This window comes from Anastrepha ludens, chromosome 3 (genome assembly GCF_028408465.1).
Source record: "Anastrepha ludens isolate Willacy chromosome 3, idAnaLude1.1, whole genome shotgun sequence".
Classification (NCBI taxonomy): domain Eukaryota; kingdom Metazoa; phylum Arthropoda; class Insecta; order Diptera; family Tephritidae; genus Anastrepha; species Anastrepha ludens.
Window position 1 is genome coordinate 69,695,841 of NC_071499.1, and position 23,697 is coordinate 69,719,537.

A 23,697-nucleotide genomic window follows, 5' to 3' on the forward strand; every position below is an offset into this window, starting at 1 on the left:
GGAACAGATTTTGAAGCTGTCTCGAATAATGCAAATTTTTCATAATATGATACTATAGCGAAAACAAAATGTAGTATTGCACGTGGGTGAAATAGCATTCCGAAGAAATTCTAATCAAGCAGCAGACATCAAGCAGCGTGAAACACCAAGCACCATTGAATTTTCTGTCATTTTTTTAAAAAGGTCAAAGGTTTCTTATATTGAGAAAGAGGCAAGTCGAACGGCCTCATCATAAAATTTCAACAACTGTTCAAAGTCGATGATGAGGCCATATACAAGTACATTGGCATGCTGATTTACATGTCTGTATATGCACCAATATCCCAATTTGGAAAGTTACTGGCAGAAAAATGCTTGTAAACATTTTTTTGCCAATAAAAAGTATTAGTATTTGGTTGATGAAAGTAAGATAATGAAAAAGGACAACCAGAATGTGATCCACTTTTTTGAATCCTTTCAACAACGGATTTGATTTATATACGTGATAGATGTGTTCAAAAAATAAGGTGAGTTTTCAAATTTCGCGGGCTACGTACATTCGATCTTCGACACTCATCTCGAAGATATGTTCATGGTTTTAGCAATATAGGATGTTTAGTTTGTTTGGGAGAAGCATAAATAAGGCAAGTGTTTTGTGTGCTCGGTGATTTTCTGCTATCGAAAAAAATGGCTCAAAGAAGTTGCACCAAATTTTGTGTGAAAAATACTTCAAAAGTTGACAGTAGCATACGGTGAGACTACTCTGAGTGAACTGGCAGAAGCTTTTCACAGAAGGTCGAGAAGATGTGAATGACGACGCTTGCTCTGAACCCCCCAGCACATCAACAACCGATGAACATGTTGAGAAAGTGAAGAAAATTGTTATGGAGAATCGTCGAATCACAATTAGAGAAGTTGCTGAGGATGTCGGCATATCGCAATATCGGTTGGCTCATGCTATGCAATCTTTTCGTAAATTTTGGCCATGAAGCGTTTGGCAGCGAAGTTCGTTCCAAAATTGTTGAATTTTGACCAAAAACTGCAACGTTGCATCGCTCAGGAATTGTTGAATGACGTCAAAGATGATCCAGATTTGCTTAAAAGGGTCATAATTGATGACGGATCATAGGTATATGATTATGACATCGAAACTAAAGCCCAATCGTAACAATAGAAGAGTACAGGAGAGCTAAGACTAAAAAAAGTACGCCGAGCTCGATCAAATGTCAAGGTTTTGCTCACTGTTTTCTTGGATTATCATGGCGTAGTGCATCAGGAGCATTATTCTGAAGTTATGCGCCGTTTGCATCAAGCAATACGAAAAAAAACGCTCGGAATTATGGAAAAAAATGATGGTTTTTACATCATGATAATGCACCTGTTCACTTATCTTTGGTTGTGAGAGATTACTTGGAGAAAAAAAGACAGCGTTACCATGCCTCAGCCATCGTGTTCACCAGATTTAGCACTCTGCGACGGCGTTTTGCGACGATTGAGGAGATAAAAACCGAATCACTGAGAGAGCTCAAGGACATACCAAAAAGTGCATATCAGAACTGCTTCGAGGATTAGGAAAAACGCTGGCACAAGTGGATTATATTTGAGGGGACTATTTTGAAGGAGATAAAATAGAAATTGATGAATGAATAAATATTTTTTGAGATAAATGAAAATTCACCTAATTTTTTGAACACACCTCGTATGTTGAAAACAGATGTTTGGTACCAAATTAATTAATTATTTCTGTTGCGTGACTGAACTGGGTTTGCCTGTCATTTTGAAGTCTATAATGGAGATGGTGATAATGTTATTTCAGCAGGACAACCTGATCATGGAAGCCCTGCCAATGTTGTTCTACTTTTACCGCAATCATATACTTTTCTCCGATAATTTGTACACATCGCTACTTTTGTTAGTGTACTTACGTGTCAGAGGTAGTAGTACTGTAGTTTAGGCACGACACGAGCCATTCAAATCCCGAAGGGTAAAATTCCATTGAATTAAGTCGTCAAGGATAAAGAAAGAAGCTACTAAGTCGAGGATATGGGCAACTCCTATGGAGTTAATATGAGAACGGAAGATGAGTTATGGAAGGACAGGAAAACTGTACAATTGGCATCAACTTATTTTGGAATTCGGGCATTTAAAAGAACAAACGAAAACAAGCAGTCTGATAAAGTAACACGTTACCATCGAAAAGTAAAACAACAACTAGGTGTCGATTTTCCGAGGATTGAACGGGTATGCAACCGGAGCTTTTTCGGTCCCTCTTTCACTAAAAAGAAATTATCATGCTTTTCCTTCTGGATCTCAATTTTGCCTGTCAAAGGTTAAGTATTTCGAACGACTCTCCTAGTAACTCTGTGCTCTGGTTTCCAACTCATACCTTTGGCTGTAAAAGAAGAATTCAATACCTAAAATTCCACTTTGATGCAGAAACTTTGAATTCTGTAGCAGCTGCACAAACTTCCGTTGTCATTTTAAAGTCAGCGAATTGTTATACAAACAGACGCATACTCGATTGGATAGACATATGTAAATATGTATGAAATGGCTATGTCTATGGAAAAAGCGCGCGGATATACTTATTTTCACATACTTTCATATAGACCCTTGTATTGATTTGTGCAAGTATACTTAAAGGCACACCAGCCTGTAGCTGCATAGCCATCAACAAAGTGAATATTTTCTCAAGCGCACGTACGATTGGAAAATTGTCATTTTGATATTTTTTGTGAATTGCACTAACAGAAGAAAAATTGCAAAGAATTCTTTCAATCACTTAAAATGTTGGTCTGCACTTTCACATATGTCACATAAATGTTCGTATCGGTGTGTATGGGCGAGTGCATCCCTTACAAAGTAGACACACTTCTACATTGTAATTGCCATAAGCCTCGTTAGTGTGAATTGGTTTATTGCAATCAGTTGCACTTTGAAATGGCCATGTGGCAGACAAATGGCCAGAAATGCAGGGAGCACAAATTTTCTCACTTTTTTATATCGGCATCTGACTTTTCGAAGTAAGTGTACTTAAATAAGTTTAACTTTTCCATTTGCCACTTGCATCATTTGGCAATCAGAGATGAGCGCAATTCTGAAGAAAATCTTGTTACCACACAAATATAATATTTTTTAGGAACTCTTTATTAGCCTTTTTGCAGCTAATAACAAGGTCTCTTAAAAAATTACGGAAGAGGTATTCATGGTCAAAGAGGTTAAATATAATTTAGCTGTTTGTAATAAGTTACAGTATTTTACAAGATTTTGTCAGTTTCGGGAATTCAAGTTCATTGGTGCATGGTAGGCGAGTGACCCTGATACATGAGGTGTGAGTAAGTACTACATAACAAGACAGACGGTGTTAAATATTTTATTTGGATTTGATACTTATTTGTTTGCAATTATGTCCAATATAAAGACCTGCTCCGTACCAACCATGATCCATTCTTCATCTTACATTATTCAAAACAGCACAGGACGCATTCTTCAGGACGCAGCTTCAACGGAATCAAATCTTGCGAATGCAGTTTCATAGCCCATTGAATTTTAGTGCAACAAAGTTCAAGTTTCAAGTGATTACGAAATTGTGTTGACTGTTGACATCTTCTTTGTTGCCAATGCTAAGTTTTTTTTTGCACATAAAAAAATTCGAGCATGTTTAAGTATCGTACATACTCGATACTTTGAATAGAAGCAAAGGCGAGACACCTGAGCGAATAAAAAATTGTCAAATATCAACGATATTTTGTAGCCACTTGTACTTTATTATACTAAAATTCAATACAGTTTTATAGCTGCATTCGTTTACAAATTCTAAGCAATCAGTCTTAATAGTTCATTTATTGGCCAATTTTTGTGGCCCTCTGTTCCTCTCTAGAACCATAGATAATTATAATATATTATATTAATAGGACTATGAATAAGTTCGTTTCGGTTTTACAACAGATGGCGTAACTTGATTATTATTCCATCGATCCACATTTCCAAACATTCATTGGAGAGCTACTGTCGTAAGGCACAAACGTCAGTATAAGTTTTTTATTTGAAGCGTAAACAACAATATTTTTACCACACTTGAAAATGTCGAATTTCGTGCCAAATAATGTGTTTTTGCGGGGAATTCTTCTTCATTATTTTAATATGAAGAAAAAAGCAGCCGAAAGTCATCGTATCTTGGTGGAAGTTTATGGTGAGCATGCTCTATCTGAGCGAACGTGCCAGAAGTGGTTTGCACGCTTTAAAAGTGGTGATTTTGGCTTGGAAGACGAAGAACGCGAGGGTGCGCCGCCAAAGTTCATGGATACCGAATTGGAGGAATTGCTCGATCAAGATCCGGCTCAAACGCAAGAAGAGGTTGCAAAAACTTTGGGAGTTGATCAATCAACCATTTCCAAACGTTTAAAAGCCATGGGAATGATCCGAAAGGTAGGCCATTGGGTGCCGTATGAATTGAAGCCAAGAGACGTTGAACGCCGTTTTATGGCATGCGAACAACTGCTTCAACGGCACAAAAGAAAGGGTTTTTTGCATCGAATTGTGACTGGCGATGAAAAGTGGGTCCATTACGACAATCCAAAACGTCGGGCAACGTATAGATACCCTGGCCATGCTTCAACATCGACGTCGGCGCAGAATATTCATGGCCTGAAGGTTATGCTGTGTATCTGGTGGGACCAGCTGGGTGTTGTGTATTATGAGCTACTGAAACCGAATGAAACGATTACGGGGGATGTCTACCGACGACAATTGATGCGTTTGAGCCGAGCACTGCGAGAAAAACGGCCGCAATACGCCGATAGACACGACAAAGTTATTTTGCAACATGACAATGCTCGGCCACATGTTGCACAAGTGGTCAAAACATACTTAGAAACGCTCAAATGGGATGTCCTACCCCACCCGCCGTATAGTCCAGACCTTGCGCCATCCGATTACTATCTCTTCCGATCGATGCAACATGGCCTGGCTGACCAGCACTTCCGTAATTACGATGAAGTCAAAAAATGGATCGATTCGTGGATTGCGGCAAAACCGACCGAATTTTTCACAAAGGGAATCCGTGAATTGCCAGAAAGATGGGAAAAAGTAGTAGTAAGCGATGGACAATATTTTGAATATTAAATTTGTAACCATTTTACGTCAATAAAGTTTCAAATTTCGAAAAAAAACCGCACGAACTTAATCATAGTCCTATTAATAAAACTGCATATCCAGAAAAATTCGGAAGGTTCTGGTTAAAACGTCGGAAATATTTGTAGATTTGATATATTTTAATATCATATGGTTTTTGTTGTAACATGAACTATTTTTTTATAAAAAACAGAAATCGTGGGGTTGTGACGCCCTAATTCTTAATAATAATAACTTAGGTGCTACACAGGTCTCTAATATGACCACATTAACCCCCATAAAATTGGAATTAGAAAGGTCGATCCAAGCAGCACCGAGAGATTTGGTAACTCCTAAAACACTCAGGCTAAAAAACCTATTGTATTTAAAGCTCTTGAAAGTGAGAAAATGGTCAGGGCCATCCCCCTCCTTTAAGCAAGACAGGCAAATCGGAAACACAATAATTCCAATGGTGGCCATATGTTGACCCTATCACAGTAGCGGAGAAAGATCACCTTCTTGGGAGCAACCTTGCTCGGCCCTAACGGTAATTAGTTTGTCACTGCTCTCACCAGCGGTTAGCATCCTCTCAGATAGCATAGAATGAATCCATTTTACAATGGTTTGATTAATTTCATGTCGTTCGCCAGAGGAACATATTGAGCCGAAAGTGCCATTATCAAAAGCCACCTTAATGTACACGAACATGCCCATTGTGTACTCGTCAGCTTCCAGCCCGACTTTAACCTTGCTAACAAGATCGTGTAAGGCTGATTCACATGATTTTCGACTCTGGCAAGCAAGTTGATTTCTACTATGTGAGCTTCTCAGCAATGTCCTCACTCGAATATGTTTCTCTAGACTTTTCTACAAGAACGAAGTCAAACTGATTGGTCTAAAACTTTTAGCTAGGGAATAGTCATCTTTTCCTCGTTTCAGAGCAAATACTACTCTTACACGTCGTCATTGAGATGGTATGTGACCAAGTGCAAGACAGGCTGTGAACATCCTTTTCAGGGCCTAAATCAGCCTATTTCCTTCTTTCTTTAGCATTGCTGGATATATTCTATCAGCTCCAGGAGAGTTAAAGTTTTCAAAGGAAGATAAGGAAAAACTTATGGACTCCTCTGTCACTATCGGACTAGAAATATACCAGCTATACCTAGAGGTTCCACCATTGTTACCCCCATAGTGCAAAGTGGAGAGATTCCCACTGAGCGCCGTAAAATAAACAAATGAATAGGCAGAGAAAACATGTATACTGTTTTAAATTTAAATTTATACTATTTATTATAAGGTGAATCAGTATAGGCATCAAGCAAAAGAAACGATACAATGCCAGATGCTTGATTGTTTTAGGTAAAGGCGCCAACCTCTACTTACGATATATAAAGGGGTTTTCAATTGGCGCGGGTCGATTTTGAAGCCCTGTGGCAGCCATTTTCTTTTGCTGACATCTGTCAAATCTTTTGTTTATTATTCAGTTGTTTATGCCAAATCATCATGGCAAGTTACACGATTGAACAGCATGTTCAAATGATAAAACTTTATTATCAAAATGAGTGTTCATTAACGCAAACGTTGCGCGCATTGCGCCCATTTTTCGGTAGACGTGGTGGCCCATCCAATTTCTTATGGCCCATATTGAACCATATGGACCTAGACGACATGTGGTTCCAGCAGGACGGTGCTACGTGCCACACAGCAAACGCCATTTTATTCCATTTCAACATCTACCCGCCCTTATTGAAAAACCCTTTATAAGAACACCGTTCAGCGGCAAAACAACGCTACCCAACTGGTCGTAACAATGGGTCCGCTGACTGTCAGCTGTTTTTGAGCAGAAAGCGCCACCTACGTGTTGTACGTCATGACTGAATGGTCAAATGGCAACAGTGTACAGAAGAATTTTATATCGCACAAATTTTGGCCACTGGTCTTTTTTATAATAAAAAATCAAGTTGTATACAAAATGTGTAATTTCAAATGTGCCCTTGCTATTTCAGCAAAAGCTCGAAAGAGTATGGAAATAGGCCTCGATTAATCAAGTTAAGAAGCAATTCGTCAATCATTCTAATTTTTTTTTTCAATTTTTCAGTACATCCAAAATTTGTTTTGAAAAATCTACGTGTCTATCGATTTCGAAAATAAAAGTTTTTAACCTAGTTTGCGATAAAATAGATCTTAAGCTTAATTTGTTCATATCCACGCTTGACTTGTGGTAAACAATTTGTTAAAAGTACATTTTTATACTTATCGACAAAATAACAAGGGTTTTTCCACAAACTAATATCGTCAATTAATACAATATATTAGTTTTTTTTTAGCTTTAGGAATACTGTCTTGTTCTCTGTAGACTGTTTTATTTATATTTTTTAATATAATTGTACATGTCCATAATAACCATGTGTTAAAAAATAAAAGAAACTTGTTTTTTTTAATTGGTATCCGGTACAGGACACAACGGAGTAGGGAGTCGGAGCACTGTGCGTCTTGATTGCAAGCTTGATTACTGCCTGCTTCATTAGGTAAGTTTTCCGGAACTTACTATCACTATCTATCACCGCGTCTTTTATGTAAGTGAATCTGTATCTATATTTGCTTTCCAAGAATAATTTTATTGACTGGTCGCCGATGCCTATTACTAATAGTTGCCCGATTTCAGCTCGAGCTTGAAGTTCCAAGGGACTAAATTTTCAATAAGTAGTTTTAAATACCTATAAACACTCCAGAGTTTTGAAATAGATAACAAAAAAGTAGATGTATTCGGCAATTTAAAAAAATATTTCTTAACTCTTTGCCAGGACAAAGATATTTTACAATAATGTCTTGAGAAAAATGTAGCTTTAAGTATTCTTGAAATTTGTTATGAATTTTTTCAAAGAACAAAAAAAAAAATTATATATTATATATACGCCAAAGCTGTACATATGTAGCAGTATATACATAAATTTCATTCTTCTTGATATTTTAAAATAAAAAAAAAAATTGTTGAAATTCTTCCTATCAAATAAAGGTTGCCGAATTCGTTCCCTTGCTTACGTTTTCCTCTTCGAGACTTACGTTCTCCTCTTCGAGTTCTTTAAAAAATAAAATTGATGAGAAAATAGGAAACTGGGTACCCCGCATTCATCAATGCATTCATGTGCATATGAAATTTGGCCTTGATGCTAAGAAAAAAAAATTGATTTTATTCGCACGGTTTTATCAGTCTTTGATGCCTTTCACTTCACTAGAAATTCGTTATCCTATACGCATCATAATTTTATGCATGTTGCTTACCACTAATAAGAGAAAACTGTTCATGTAGTAAAATTGGCGTCAACTTATAGTTGCCATGACATCCCCAAAAAAGTGATACACTTTCTCCACTCTAATGTTAATATGAATTTCCAACAATCAGTGCCCCTTGTAACAAAATCAAACTGTGCTAAGAAAAGTAATTTTTTTTTCCTTGAAGAAATATAACATTTAACGCCAAAAAACCTATATGTAAAGATTTTTAAAGCAAATGTTCTTTATTTGCATAAAATTACGAACACACACTTGCACACATGCCCACGTGGACTTGATGTGTGAATGTGAACTTGATTGCATAAATACCTTTACGGGTATTAAATTTCGTCTCAAGAGATTACAAACAACTTGGCAGGCATGCTGAGCTGCTGACAAATCCCTGCTGCATTACTAGGGCGAATATTCAATGTCTTTTATTGATTGCACCAGGCAGACGAAGCGACAGCACACATCCCGGTGGAATTGTGCCGCAAAACAATCAATTTCAAATGTCAACCGACAAATAGCCGAGTGCAGGTGAACTAATTCAATGATGACCCAAGACCTGGTTGTCACCATTAGTGGTGAAGTGTATTGAACTTTTCGATTCAGTAAGAAATGCAGTGATACATAATAAATGCCAGCGCTGCGGTAAATCAAAGTCAGGAGCAGAAAGTGCGGTAAAAACAAATTGAGGCAAATAGATTTACTATGCAAATGCAGATAACCTTGTAATTTCATTCTAGTTTATTTACAATTCACGTATGTGTGTGTACATATGTATGTAGCATATATATATGTATACAAATATGATTAATCAAGTTGGCACTTTTCTCTTACACCCAAATATATTTTGCGTTCGGTAAGCATGTTTTACCACATTTATGTAGGTTATGAGACTTACACTATGAAATTGTGAAATAGAAACTCAGGTGTCTAGATTCCTTCTTATTTTTAAGAGCAATATACTTTGCTAGGGTTCCTTGTGGCAGTAAGTGATATTTATTATGAAAAAAAGTGTGTGCCATTTGTTGTTTAAAGTACGGAGATGCGAACCTGCACATTTCCGAATGGTAGGCACCCATCAACTGGCCACGGCGGCCGAAGCAAACTGTGTACATATAATAATAATAATATTTATCATGATTCTCGTTAATCGTGTTTCCATGTGCCATGTAATTACATTAAAAATAATTATTTACAAATAATAACAGTAAGAGGTAATAGAATATAAAATATTTGTTTCTGTAAAACAACCACAACTTTGTATTCTCAACATGATTCATAGGCTGCTGCCATTGAAAAATACCCCGCCTGTCGGCCTGTCTTCAAATCTACGTGCAATCACAGCAGTTACCGTCGGTCTGTCATCAACGCAGTATAGTGCTCAGCGTAGATGACACGCCTTCAGACGAATTTCAGCACGCTGTGCAGGCATAAGTTACGTATTCTCCACTGTCCCTTCCGCTTGGTTCCCATTGTAACGGCTGGTGTCATTTTGTTGGCTCCCATGTTCATGTCGACTGCTATTTACATCCTGTTTTGTTTTTTCTTCCTCCTCTCCTCACATTGGACGCCCCTTTTCTACACCACATATTTTTGCATACTGAATATCCTACAACTCGCGTTGCCTGGCTCTGAATAGCACTTCGTGCATTTGAACATTTCCTGGTTAACTACCGCTCCCTCCCCCATTTCTTTCAGTCTACTGCTAACAAGAATTGCCTGTATTATTTGTCTTCACATGTTTTGGGTATGTATGTATGTACGCAGTGTTTGCAATTTGAAATGCGCTAGAAGGCCAAACTATGTAGTAGCTTGTTATTCTTTTTCCCCTCCGCTGCTCTATCAAACATTGCAAAAATACAAAAGGCGAAGAAAATTTGCCTTACATGAAAAATCGGACACTGCATTTTTATTTGTCCAATAACGTAGTGATGGCTAGCTCTTATTGTGGTATGCTATGTTGCTTTTTTGTTGCAAGTTTTTAGCAACAATTCATTGTGTTGTTGTCATGAGCAAATATGCATTTTGAGGCGCTTTGAATGGTAGTTGACAAAGAGTGCATTTAGCAGTCTTGGTAACCATAGATATGTCAGTCTCTTTAGCGTGTGTATATGTATGCATGTGGATGCACAGATATAGTAAATATGGTCCTACTATGAATATTCATGCCAATCTTAAATTCAGCGCACCCAATCGAATTTTCATGTCTTTCTAGCACACAAATGCAGATTCGAATTTCACTTAAGATATTTTATTGCAAATTAGTAGTAGTACTCAGTGAAAGGAAATAGAAGGACATAACATAGTAAATACGTATGCCCACATGCGAAAAGGTCAATGAATAAATCAAGTGTTCGATTGTTTGAGTGTTCTATTATTTGAGTGGTAAATTGTCGATTTGTTGTTTTCAAAGGCAAGCCCCTTATTCAGTAATGACATTGAAAGCCATTGAATATATTGAAAAACATAAAATACATTCTGATACACACACATGCACTCGTATACTACGAAGCATTTGTTCTAAAGGATAAGGCTTTTCAAAGAGAAATATTGTTCGCCTAAAACTTGTTTACGGAGTATGAGGGCAATTTTAAAATGAAATAAAATAATACTATTGTAAATAAAAATAAAATTAAACAAAAATATACAATAATAAAAAATATTAATTAAATCAAACGAAAAAAGAAAAAATAAAGATAGATAGGAAACAAACTAAGGTAAAATAAAAAAACAATTTAATAACATAAAGCCATAACAAAATCAAACAGCGGAAAATTTAATTAAAATTAAATACAAAAAATAATTATAAAATACTAAAAATTAAAAACAGAATTAGTTAACAATAAAAAAGTAGTCATTGAATAAAACTAAAGAAGTACAATAAATAATATAAATACAATAGAATGTAATAAACTAAAAAACAATAAAAAAAAATGCTGTAAAAAAAGAGTAAAAAATAGAAATTAAAGTCAATTAAATAAATAAAACGAAATAAATTAAAATAAGAAAATTAAAAAAAGCGAATAAAATCAAATAATATTAGAAAAAAAAGAAAAATTAATTTGATATAAATTAAATTCAAAAAAAAAATAATAAAAGTAAATCATATAAAACATTTTAAAATTAAATAATTATGAATGAATAAAATGAAATGTAATAAAAATAATTAAAAAAAAAAACAAAAAAAGTTGAAAATATTAATAGAAAAAACGAAATAAATGTAAAAAAATCTAGATAATAAATGAAATAAAATAAAATAAAAAACACTGTAAAAACAATAAAAAAATTAAACATAGGAAAAAATAACTGAAAAATTAAATAAAGTAAAAGAGAATATAAGTTCAATGCATCGTAAAAGAAAAAAGATGAAAAAAATTAAGGCCGGCGGGCCAATTAGATGCCCTAAATTTAGTAGTTTTCGCGAAGCGTTGTAGGATGAGAAAAAAAACAATTAGCCAAATGAAGTTTTGGGGATAGTTTAATATATATTTGAACTAAAAAAAAAAATTTTTACAATCTCCAACAATATATTGTAAGCCGAGTTATCAATAGATTCCCAGAGCGCCTTGCCACTGAAGTATCCAACTTCTGTACAAGATACAACTTGCAATTTTCAACTGAAAACAAAAAAAAAAAAGATTATTATTTTTGATGTAATTATCTTGAATGTGAACTAAGAAAATTGGGAGAAACACGTAAAATTCGAATTTTTGGGGAAGGTAGAAAAAAAAAGTGGGTTTTCAAGGAAAAAAAAAACTCTTCAACTGGGTAAAAAAGTCGCTTAAAAAAAGGTTTTGGATGTTTTTTTTAGTTCACATAGAAGAGAAAACAATACTGAAGAGAACGCATTTTGAATGAAATGGATAGCTCGTTTAGTTTTTTTGCAATCGTGTACATAAATTAGGTAAAATCGTGAAAATGAAAAGCCGAGAAACAAACACTTACAGAGACGTACACAGAAACAATACACTACAACAATAAGCGCACGGTTGCTCGACGCCGCACTACGCTCGGCTCTGTAGCTCTGCAAATACTTGAAATTTAACTCTGAAAATTTGTGTTTCATGTTCTTGAATATCTAAGCTATTGATTGCAGGAAAAAAAAAAAAATCGATTTTTTTGACCTTTTAATTGGCCCGCCGGCCTTAAGAAAAATAAAAAAAAATTCAATAAAATAAAGTGAAATATAATAAAATGAAATAAATATAAATTAAAAACTATAAAGAAATTAAATAATAAATATAATATAATAGTAAACGTTTAAAAAATAAAAGCTAAATAAACAATAAAATAAAAAAAACTAAACAAAATTTTGTATTTCCATTTCATAATGAACCAGAGTGGGAAATAATACAATGTAAAAACTACATTAAATACAAAAATATTCAAAATACCGTAAAAAAATGTAAAAAATGAAGCAATATAAAATGTTAAAATATAAAAAAATGCGATAGAAACAGAACGCTTAATGGGGGCCTCTTATCAGTAGGCTTTTTATTGCAATCGATAGATATATTATAGGAGAATATGCCTTCAAAATTTTATAGCGGAATTCAAAGTGATTTTTGGAATTCAAAGTGACACGTTTTCCCAAAACCATGTTTTTGAGAATGGCCTGTAAGATTTAAAAAAACGACGAAAGTTATCGTTTTAAACCGATAACCTTTACAAAAATAATTAATGTTATTTAACACCTTTTTTGAAAAAAATAGCGAAAAAAGCACTTTTTTCAATAATTAATTGTGTGTTCATTTTTTCATATTTTTATAAAAGAGTAGTCTATTATATGCGGGAAAGTCATCTGAATAAGACAATATTTTTCTTTTGTACTTCAGGTGAAAACTACGACCGCAATCTTACACGCCGTTTTACTAGCGCGCAACGAGAAGCTGGGCGAGATCCCTCATATGTCCGCCATTTTACTTTTTTATGCAATTCGCAACATAGGCAACGCTAACAATATCGTATCCGAAATCAGAACGAAATGTATTAAAAACAGCAATAAAATCCGAATCATGTGGGTACCAGGGCACAAAGGCTTAGAAGGAAATGAACTCGCAGACCACGCTGCAGATGATACACATTTAACACCTTGCTTCACGTTTCACAAGCAACAATGACATTTTAAACGCAATTAACAGAACACTAGCCCTTGATAAAGGAACTAAATGGCTTAATTATAATAATAAGTACACATTGATAAACATGGAGAAAAAGCAATTTTCCCAAGCACATCTACTCGACAGCAAACACAAACATTCATTCGCCTTCGTATTGGCCATACTCACCTCACACATGAACACTTATTACAAAATTCACAACGTACAGCATGCGCCTTTTGCAACAGCACACTGTCCACAGAGCATATTTTAAACGACTGCAGTCAACTAAATGTCTTTCGACTAAAATTTTTCGGAATTATTTCGCCCAGCACACTTCTAACTACTATAAACCTTGAAAACATGTCTAAATTCATAAACTATCTTAAAGCTTGTAATATACGACATAAAGTCTAAATAATTTTAAACTTTGTACTTAGATATTAAACACAATATATGTATATGTACATTTTACAGGATTAACAAAAACGTAATTTTAAAAGAGAGTCGAAGGCCTTGGCTGCTAGCACTCCCGTTAGTTATTAAGTATAATAATTGTATTATTGTACCTAATCATAATAAATAAATAAAATTTCTTTTTTATTTATGTTAAAAAATTGTTTATTACTCTTCAATCATGCCTTCAAATATATGCAAAAGATTATTTCTGTGTGTCGCTTTTTCGCCTCGAAAAAAAATTGAGAAAAAACACCTTTTTTTGAAGCTACTGATGAGAGGTCCCCTTAAGGTAATGGGAATTCCCCGCCATTCAATTTCTAAACGCATTGCGGTGTTCAATGGTCACTGGGTGATCGGCACTCATACGGAGAAGCTTGGAATTCCGTACAACCCCTATTGCAGAAGCTGTGGGGATCCTGCAAAGAAAGAGACTATTAAGCACTTTTTTTGCCAATGTTCGTACCCTTTGGGGATGGCCTGAGAATATTCTCCAGCCTAGATCCCCTTTCTCTCCTCCACTACATCAAAATCACTAGATGGCTGTAGATGGTTTTCTCTTCCCTAAATTTTTTCGCAGGTAGTGGTCCACATTATGGTATCAGGATGGCACGTAAGTGCTACTTGAAGTGTACATGGGCTACTCTTACTCAAAAATATAACGAAATAAAATCAAACAAATTACTGCAAAATAAAGTAAAATATAATGGAAAGTGAAAGAGACTAAATAAAATAAAAAATAAAAAAACAATAACAAAATAAATTTAAACATAGTCCACAGGAATTTATACATAAAAAGATGCAGTACATAAAATACATTAAATGCAAAAAAATTAAAAATACCTTAAATAAATTAATAAGATTATGGAATTTAAAAATTTTTTAAAATATAACAAAAGCAAAAAAAAAAAAAATGAAGACACGCTTCTCTAATCAACGCTTTTTTGTTTATATTTTGTTTGTTGTTGCCTTCAAAGTAATTCCCGTTGTTATCTATGCAAGTGCAGGGAAACCACCCGAGGGTTGACATGAGTCCTCATGGGAGTTTGTGTTCAGAATCAGAATCAGACACTAGTCAGGAGTTGTCTCAACTGAGCCTGTACAAACAAACTTAATGGTGACATAGCAGCGAACGTACTGCGAGACCTGTCAGGGTTTTAGCGAGACGAAGGCGAATGCGGCATTAGCTTATCAGCCATTTCGGGAAGGTGTCACCCTTCTGTCCTGAGGTGATAGACTACTACTTTTACCAGGCCTTAGACTGTTTAATCTGAATAATTTTCCAGTGTACGATAATCAGGATCTTCTTGATCTTCAACCTGATGAGCTTCACATCCCTGCCGCTTGAGATTATCAGGGTACAAGAGGCCTTTCAAGCTGAGCCCCTTCTTCTCCGATAAGATTTTTTTCGCCTCTTACGACATGCCCCACCGCGGGTGTAATCTTTTCCCCGACCCGCAGGGTGGACCGGTGGAAGCATAAAGCTGTGGAATAACATAAAAAAATACACCAAAAATATTAGAGGAGCTCGATTAACAACAAAATATGTGAGGGCAGTTATAAATGCATATTTAGATACATAAAAACTAAAATGAAATTTAATAATCGTAAATAGAGAACAAAATAAAACCCAAAAACAAAACAATATATATAAAAAAGAAATAATAACTTTTTCGTGAAATGAAATAAATTTAAGAACCTAAGAAAAAGTATTCAATAAAATTAAGTATTTTTTAAAATAATGCATTTCTTTAAAGCACTCGTTATAACGGGTCTAACAAAATTTTTTCTAACAAACACATTTTTTCTAACAAAATTTTGTCCACCCTTTAGCATTATGAACTTTCTGGTCTATGTGAGCAATATAAATAAGTCAACTCTTATTACTCTTTTTGAGACAAACTTACGAACATTTTCTTCGAGTCAAAGAAACATCTCTTCTTTGCCGATTTTTAAATCACTGTTAAATGATGGATTAACAGCTTTGCCCGTTTCAAATGGCAACTCACTTCATGCAAGAGTATGACATGTTGCAATTACAAAACCATTCAGAAACCAGTTTAAATTCTAAGAAAGCTCTAATTTTCCCCAAAAATGTACTCTATTTCATTATCCCGGCTTCTCCTCACCGACAATTCATATATACTTATACACCATCTCTTCTGCGGCTCAACCAACTATTAACTTCCCATTTCAAATATTCGCATGCCATCCAATGCCAAAGCTCTCAAAACAAACTGCTGCCTACATTTTATCCTGCTGCAGCCTTCAACTTTCAAATACTCATCCATTATATGTATGGCAGCATTTACCCTCATTGTTATTGCTATATTTTTAGTCCCACTTCGTCATAGTTTATTATTCGTTGCGACTGGTCAAGCATGCATTTGACGTATGTCTAAAGAGCTTTAAACGAAATTGGAAATATGTGTTGGTATCTACATAAGTGTGTGTTTGTCAAAAACGACCGTCAAATATTGAAGAAATTAAATTTGGATTTGGTTTTCCTCTTAAATACGCTTGATCGACCACCCGCCCACTAACGTCAAGCATTAAAGTTAATAAATGAAAATTTATATAGGTTACGAAGATACGTAGTACGTAATCATGTGGCCTTTTATTTTTAAGATTTCTTTATTGCCCATATTTTTGCCTTTTCGTCATTGATGCGTAAAAATGTCAGTAGTGAATAATTGTTGAATTTGAGCTTTTCCTTGAGCAGATGATTATAAAATTTTGCAATTGGAAAGCTTCTCAGACCCGAGAAACAAGTATTATAAATGATTAACTTTAAATCATTTTTAGAAGAAAATCATATGCTGCAATTTATATATTGCTTTTACTTTTAAATGTCCTTAAGTTTACGAAAGCTTTTTTGCTTACATCTAGATGCGTTTGAATAACTGTTTATGTAGTATCATTTTTTCGTATTTTTTTAAACTTCTTGAATTGGTAAAGTAAATTGAACAGGTAAAGTAAACATTTTGTAATGCTTTCCATTAGATGGCTTTTGTGAGCCATATACGATATACTTTTTGTGTTATTCATCAACGACACTAGCAATTGCTTCTCATTTGCAAATTTTTTGTTATATGCTGACGACTTAAGAATATTTTCAGTTATAAATTAAACAACAAGCGTATGCAGATTTGAAGTAGACATAAATTTATTTGTTATGTTGTACCAAATATCTCCTCTTTATATAGGTGATCAATTTGTAGGTATCGGATTTTAAATTGAAATAAAACAACAAAAATGTAAATTGATTGGATAATCTTTATCATTTTTGTGTAGAACCATTATGACATTTATTTTTTAAAAATAATCCCTTTCAAATATTGACCGCAACCACACCGTAATTCGGCCATCCGTAAACACCAATTTTGAATGACTCGCTAGAGGACTTTGGTTGGTATCTCGTGAATAACTTTAGTAACGTGGTCTTCCACTGCATCAATCGAAGCTGGTTTATTCACAAAGGTAGTTTCGACTTCACATACCTCCACAAATAAGTGTCAAAAGTTGTGATATCACACGATGTTGATGGCTAATCCACTGATCTGAGACGAGGGATAAATTGTTCACCGGAATAACGACGGTTTATTGCTTCACGGACTGTATGGCAAGTAGCGCCATCTTGTTGGGGTCAAAGGAGCTCTCGGGCTTTAATTTCTGGTATCAAAGAGTCAGAGGGCGATAGCGTTCGCCATTCACTGTTACAATGGCGCCAGCCTTGTTCTTGAAGAAGTATAGGTCTATAATTTCTCCGCCTATATGCTGCACTAAATGACTGTTTTCAATGGATATAATGGCTGTTCTTGAATGGCTTCGGGGTTCTCTTCAGCCCAAGTTCGGCAATTTTGCTTACTGATATAGCCATTAAACCAAAAATGGGCTTCATCGCTAACGGTTATGTACACCATAAGTCGGCCTGAGTGCGCGATGATCATTTTTACAGAGCTGATTTTCGTAATAAAATTGTACGATTTGTAATCGTTGTTGTGGTGTAAGTCTTTCGATCATGAAATGTCAATGAATACTGAAAAAAATTATTTATTTAGTTTGTCAGTAGTTAGTTTGTTATATCAAAAAATGCTACTTTTTCCAAAATCCCTATTATCTTTTATTCTTCTTATATCATATCTAATATTGTACTTCAATCTCTCAAAGAATCTGAATATTTACGTGCAATTTCACAGTCGGTTTTCATTTAATAGTTATTAATTATTATATTATATATTATGTATTAATTTAATTTTATCAAAATCATTTTCTCTCTTAGGCTATGTACGACGGCATAGTTTATATTTTACGGACCCTTATACTCTGAAATTGCTAAATAATACAGACATAGGCCATAAAATAAATAAATAATTAGTGCGTATCCTTCTGTCAGGTGTTTGGCTGAGCTCCTCCTTCTATTTGTGATACGCAGTTTTAGCCAACTCCGAGCGGCATATATTTTTTTATCAAAATGTCCTCGATGGTCTGCCATTGTCTATCAAGGGTCGAAAGCTATTAGAAAATATTTTTTCATTTTGTAGTTTCAGGCGCGGAGATTCGAACCTACGCATTCCCAAAAGGTAGTCACGCACCAACTTATTTGGCTACGGTGACCACCATACTTGAAGGCGATACCATACATTTATTTATACATTTATAACCGAACGTGTACAAAAGGTGTCTCTGAAACCTCTACTAGGAGCAGTAAAATTTTCTCACACATTACGTTTGCTATTGATCAACCTGAAGCCCTTAGAAAGTATTGAAGGCTACATTGATTCCCAATTTCTGCTTTAAAGTAATAATTTTCTTACACCTCCCAGAATTCTTCGTAACGCTCTTCGTTTCCATTCAAGTAAGTTCAATAAAATTTTGGGCTGCATTGCTCCTATTGAATCTGTTCTTCGTACTTTTAATGAGATCTAAATAGTAGGATTACTCTGAAATTATGTTTTCTTGACGTGCGGAAAAATAAAAAAATTAATCGGCTTATATCCTGCAGTGATTTAAAACTAGTGAAGCCAGACATGAGTTCCAGTGCTCTAAAATAAAGGTAAGTGAAAAGAAAATTCGTTGCTCATTTCACTATCACAATGCCCAAGATAGAAATAGATTCCAACGATCCGAATATGGTGGGCGAATCGTCAAACATTTTGACCAAATTATGAAAATCGTGCAGTTGGACCAGCACCATCATACTATTCCATTGCTGAGGAATTAAAAATTAGTTCGCAGAGCATTTGTTGCGAAAAAACGTTGAACAATTTTTACTCTACCCAATACCACAATACAGATTGACGACCGATTAGAAAAGGAGGACATAAAATGAACAACGAGTGTACAGCGAAGGGTTCTAGTTGAGCAAAAAACACCTTGTGGATGGAGCAGCTGGTAACATTTAGAACAAGGTAACGCAAAATTAATCATCCAATCAGAAGATTTGTTATTTCTGCAAATGGCGTTAATCATATTTGACACTTGTGAACTAAGCAGCCGCAGTATACAAACAGACAAGCAATGGAACGCGTAAAGGTCGAAATAAAGATTTCCATTACTCATTTTGTTTTTGTTTTTGTTAAGTAATTACTTAAAAACCAAATTGACTGGTTAATTTGCGTCACATCAAATTTTATTTCAACGAAAATATTATTATATATTTAAAATAAAATTCATTTCGTATTTAATACTTACTATTTTTCTCAAAATTCTTCTCAAATTTGTCGCTCTTGCTAATAGTTCACCTTTGATTGCGGTGAGTAAGAACTGCGGCAAATATGATCTGATGTATCCACTTAAGCGCCTAAAAATGGACCACAAATTTTATGAACGATCTTCTTTAAATGCACACTAAATGGTGTTCGAAAGGTACTTAGAATTGATCAACTGAAATAGGATTATAATATAAAAAAAAAAGAAACTAAATATTCAAAATTGTTGGGTCGTTATTGGCAGTTAAAGTAATTAGAAAGTTTGTCTATTCTTAATTTTAGACCACGAAAGAAGCCATCACATTATTGAGCAACCATCGGTTGCCGTAGCCGAATGCGTTGGTGCGTGACTAACATTGGAAAGTGCACAGGTTCGAATCTTCTTTCATGAAACGTCAATGATGAAGTTTTGTTCTAATAGCGGTCCGAGTGTATTTCTGCCGCGAAAAACCTCCTCATAAAAAACTGTCTGTTATTTGGTAGTTGAGTTATTCGTGATTGGATTATCCGCTTGCTTAAAAAATGGAAATCGTTGGCAGACATTAAATAAATAACAGGGAGCCTACTTTGAAGGTGATTTAATAAGTTTCAATGCATAGTTTGTGGTATAGTTAACAAGTCCCCTCATGCCTTTTGGCTAGCATGTATGTATGTAAAACGTTTTTTATAAAATATGTGCACAACACAACTCTAACTTCGATTAAAGCAACATTAAATTATTTATGTACTTAAGTATCCAGTGGATTTAAAATTATTGTAAAAAAAATTATTTTAATTGATTGCGCAAATTCCAGTGGTAATCGCAGAAAATTAAAATATGGGCTTTTGTGGCAAAAAAGTAATTAAATTATGAATTATACATACACGCACATAAATATCTATGCGGGGCATTCTTTCACAAGTCGAACACTTTTCTAAGCGATTGATTTGATTAAAAATATTTTTATGCGTACCATAGCGTAAAATAAAGATACGCCTTTTACATATCTTTTTTTTATATTTTAGAAAATAGAGCGGACCCAATCACATAAGTTTCGGCGTGGATACACTTTCAAAGAAATTCATGTACTTGGTACATTGTAGCTACAAACTTTTTTATTTCATTTGGAAGCTAATTAGAATAATTTTTGTTTCAAACAAATGTTTTTATTAAATTTTGATAAGCACATTTTTATTATTATAACCAAATTATATGCTATGTATTCGAGCTTTAAGAAGAGAGATTTTAGTACAGCCATCATACTCCTCATCCGATTTTCGATCAAAAACACACTGATTTTACATTTAAATAATTATTTTTTAGGTTAGTTCTTAGCTTTAATATAAAATGAAAATAACTTGGACTTTATGAATTTCTGAAAATTAGTCTACAAGCCAAAAATCCTGAGATTTTAAAAATTTTACAAAATAAATAAAAAATGGAAATAGGAATGCGCAGAAGTCCTACAAACATTCGTCAATGCCTGCTTTAGCAAAATTTTAAAAATCTAACTCGATTAACGAACTCCCAATCGAGCTCATTATCAAACGCAGACGATTTGGCTGGATAGACTTCACTTTGCGTAAAGATGCTGCTGAAGTATGCAGGAGTGCTTTATGGTGGAATCCGCAAGGTGTAAGCAGCCGTGAAAGACAAAAAGCCTCCTAGTGACGTATGGTTGATACGGGCTTATCAAACTCAAATAGGTACAACCTGGAATTCATTAAAACAACTTGCTCACAATCGAAATGACTTTAATACTTTTTTTCTGGCCCTCAGCTTCAACCGGAGTTGGAGGAAGTTATACCTATATGTATAAGTATATGTAATTATACATATATCATACTTATATATTGGCGGCCGCCGTAGCCGAATGCGTTGGTGCGTGATTACCATTTGGAATTCGGAGACATCGTAGGTTCGAATCTCGGTGAAAGATCAAAATGAAGATAAGTTTTTTCTAAGAGTGGTCACTCTTCGGCAGGCAATGTAAAATCTCTACTTCTCATAAAAATATCTGTCGTTCGGAGTCGACTTGAAACTGAAGGTCCCTCCATTTGTTAGAGCAACATCAAGACACACGCCACAAATAGGAGGAGGAGCCCGGCCAAACACTTATATATGCCCTACACCTACGAGAGAGGCAAAGCCAAACTAACACATTTATTCAACTCACTAAATAGTCCGCTAAACGAACCCTTTTAGTCATGATTGGAGAGAGTTTTTGGTAAATCGAGAGAGACATCATCAAAACATATTGAAACACTTATCTTGCAGCTCCTACTAACCAGATTTCTTGGGAATGATATAATTAAAGTCATCAGTTTTGAAAACAGGTTTAAGTTTCACATGAATTAGACAACAAAGGGAACCATAGCGCATCTCTGTCATTGAGAGGGATCTTCATAAGAGGACCTTGATTGAATGTAGTGATGAACTTAAAGGCAAAGGAAAGGTATCTGTGCTGGGACATTTGGCCACAAAACAAAGCTGTCCGTGCCGACGAAAAATTTTCCTAGCATCTTCCATACGGAAGTGTATGCTGATCAGTCTGCGTGCGGGGATATATCTGCAGAGTAACTTCTGCAATGAACACATTGCCATTATAAGCGATAGGCAAGCGACGTTCAAGTCTTTATTAATCTTTGAGGCTAAATTTTCAGTAAATTTGACGTGGTTCGAGGAACTAAACTCTGCAAAGGCGCGCAATCGTATTCAGTTACTATGAGACTCAAGCGAGGGCATAGATAGAAACTATTGGATTATCAGACTGGTCACTGTGGTCACCAAAACCCACTTCGCTAACTTAGAATATTGCCTTGTGACTCATTTAGTTTCTGCGTGATGAGAATGTCATATCGATAGAGAGAAGTAAACATCTCGGGCTGGAATGGTGGGAAGGCTGGTATAAGTATGATGACATGCTCAGCTCAGCAGAGTAACATCATAGATTGAAAAACCTGGGTCTGGCTGAAATACTGTGAGAAATCGAGGACACAATATCCCTTGAGGACGAAGTGCATTCATCTGCTTCATATGTATCCATCTTTCTCTTCTTTTTCATATAGAAAGATTTTTTATTTTCGATGCAAAACTGTGTGGTTAGAAAAAGAATGCCCCCCTTACATAGCTATGACCTACAGTTTCAATTAAAAACCGCAATAACAAAAGTGAAAGCAACTGCATTAAATGAGTACACCGGGGGGGGAAAAAAATCTTAGTCAAGTACATAATAAAAAAATAAACAACCACTTTTAATGCAACTTTTGCAGCAAAAATTTAATCTCATGACCGGAATGTAAAAACGGATCCCGTTAGTTTCGGAAATATTCTATCGCTTTGAGTTTTGCTCGCAAATTTAAATTATGTCTTTAATATAATAATTTGTTTGTCTGTATTGTGGTGTAATTCCCTTTTTTGACTATATTGTTATTTTGCCTATTTTGCTGACTATTGCCTGCGGTAATCGATGCAATTAATATTATATTTTTCAACACTAAAAAAATAACGCATAAAAATGTATTTGACTGATATTAAAATTTCATACGCTAATAAACTTTAAAGTAATTAATGCATTTGCAAGCGTAATGAAGTCCAATTTACATACGCGGATAATTCTATTTAATTTTTTTTTTATAACTATCCGCTGAAAAATGTACACAAAAAATGAATAAATTATTAAACCCATACCTACAGTCTACGAAAAAATTATATCACATTAGTATTCTGCCAAGTTTTAACTATTATTTTTTCACTTGATTTATTTTTTATAAAAAACACAATTCAGTTTATATCAAACACCATAATAAGCTCAGTTAAAAACTTTGTACATGATGTATAAAAATTCGATAAATTTTCATCAAAATTTCAAAATTTTTAACCATATTTTTTAAAAGATATTTAGGTACGCAGTTTCAAAGCTCATTAAATTTTTGTAAATTCTCACTTTTTTTTTAAATCTTGCTTTACGGGATCGCGCTATTTCTTTATTTAAAAAAATCTGCATCTGTTGGGTGGTATTTGCAACACCGTCTGGAAAAAAGAATTATAAAAAGTCAACGGGTTTTTTCAGCAACTT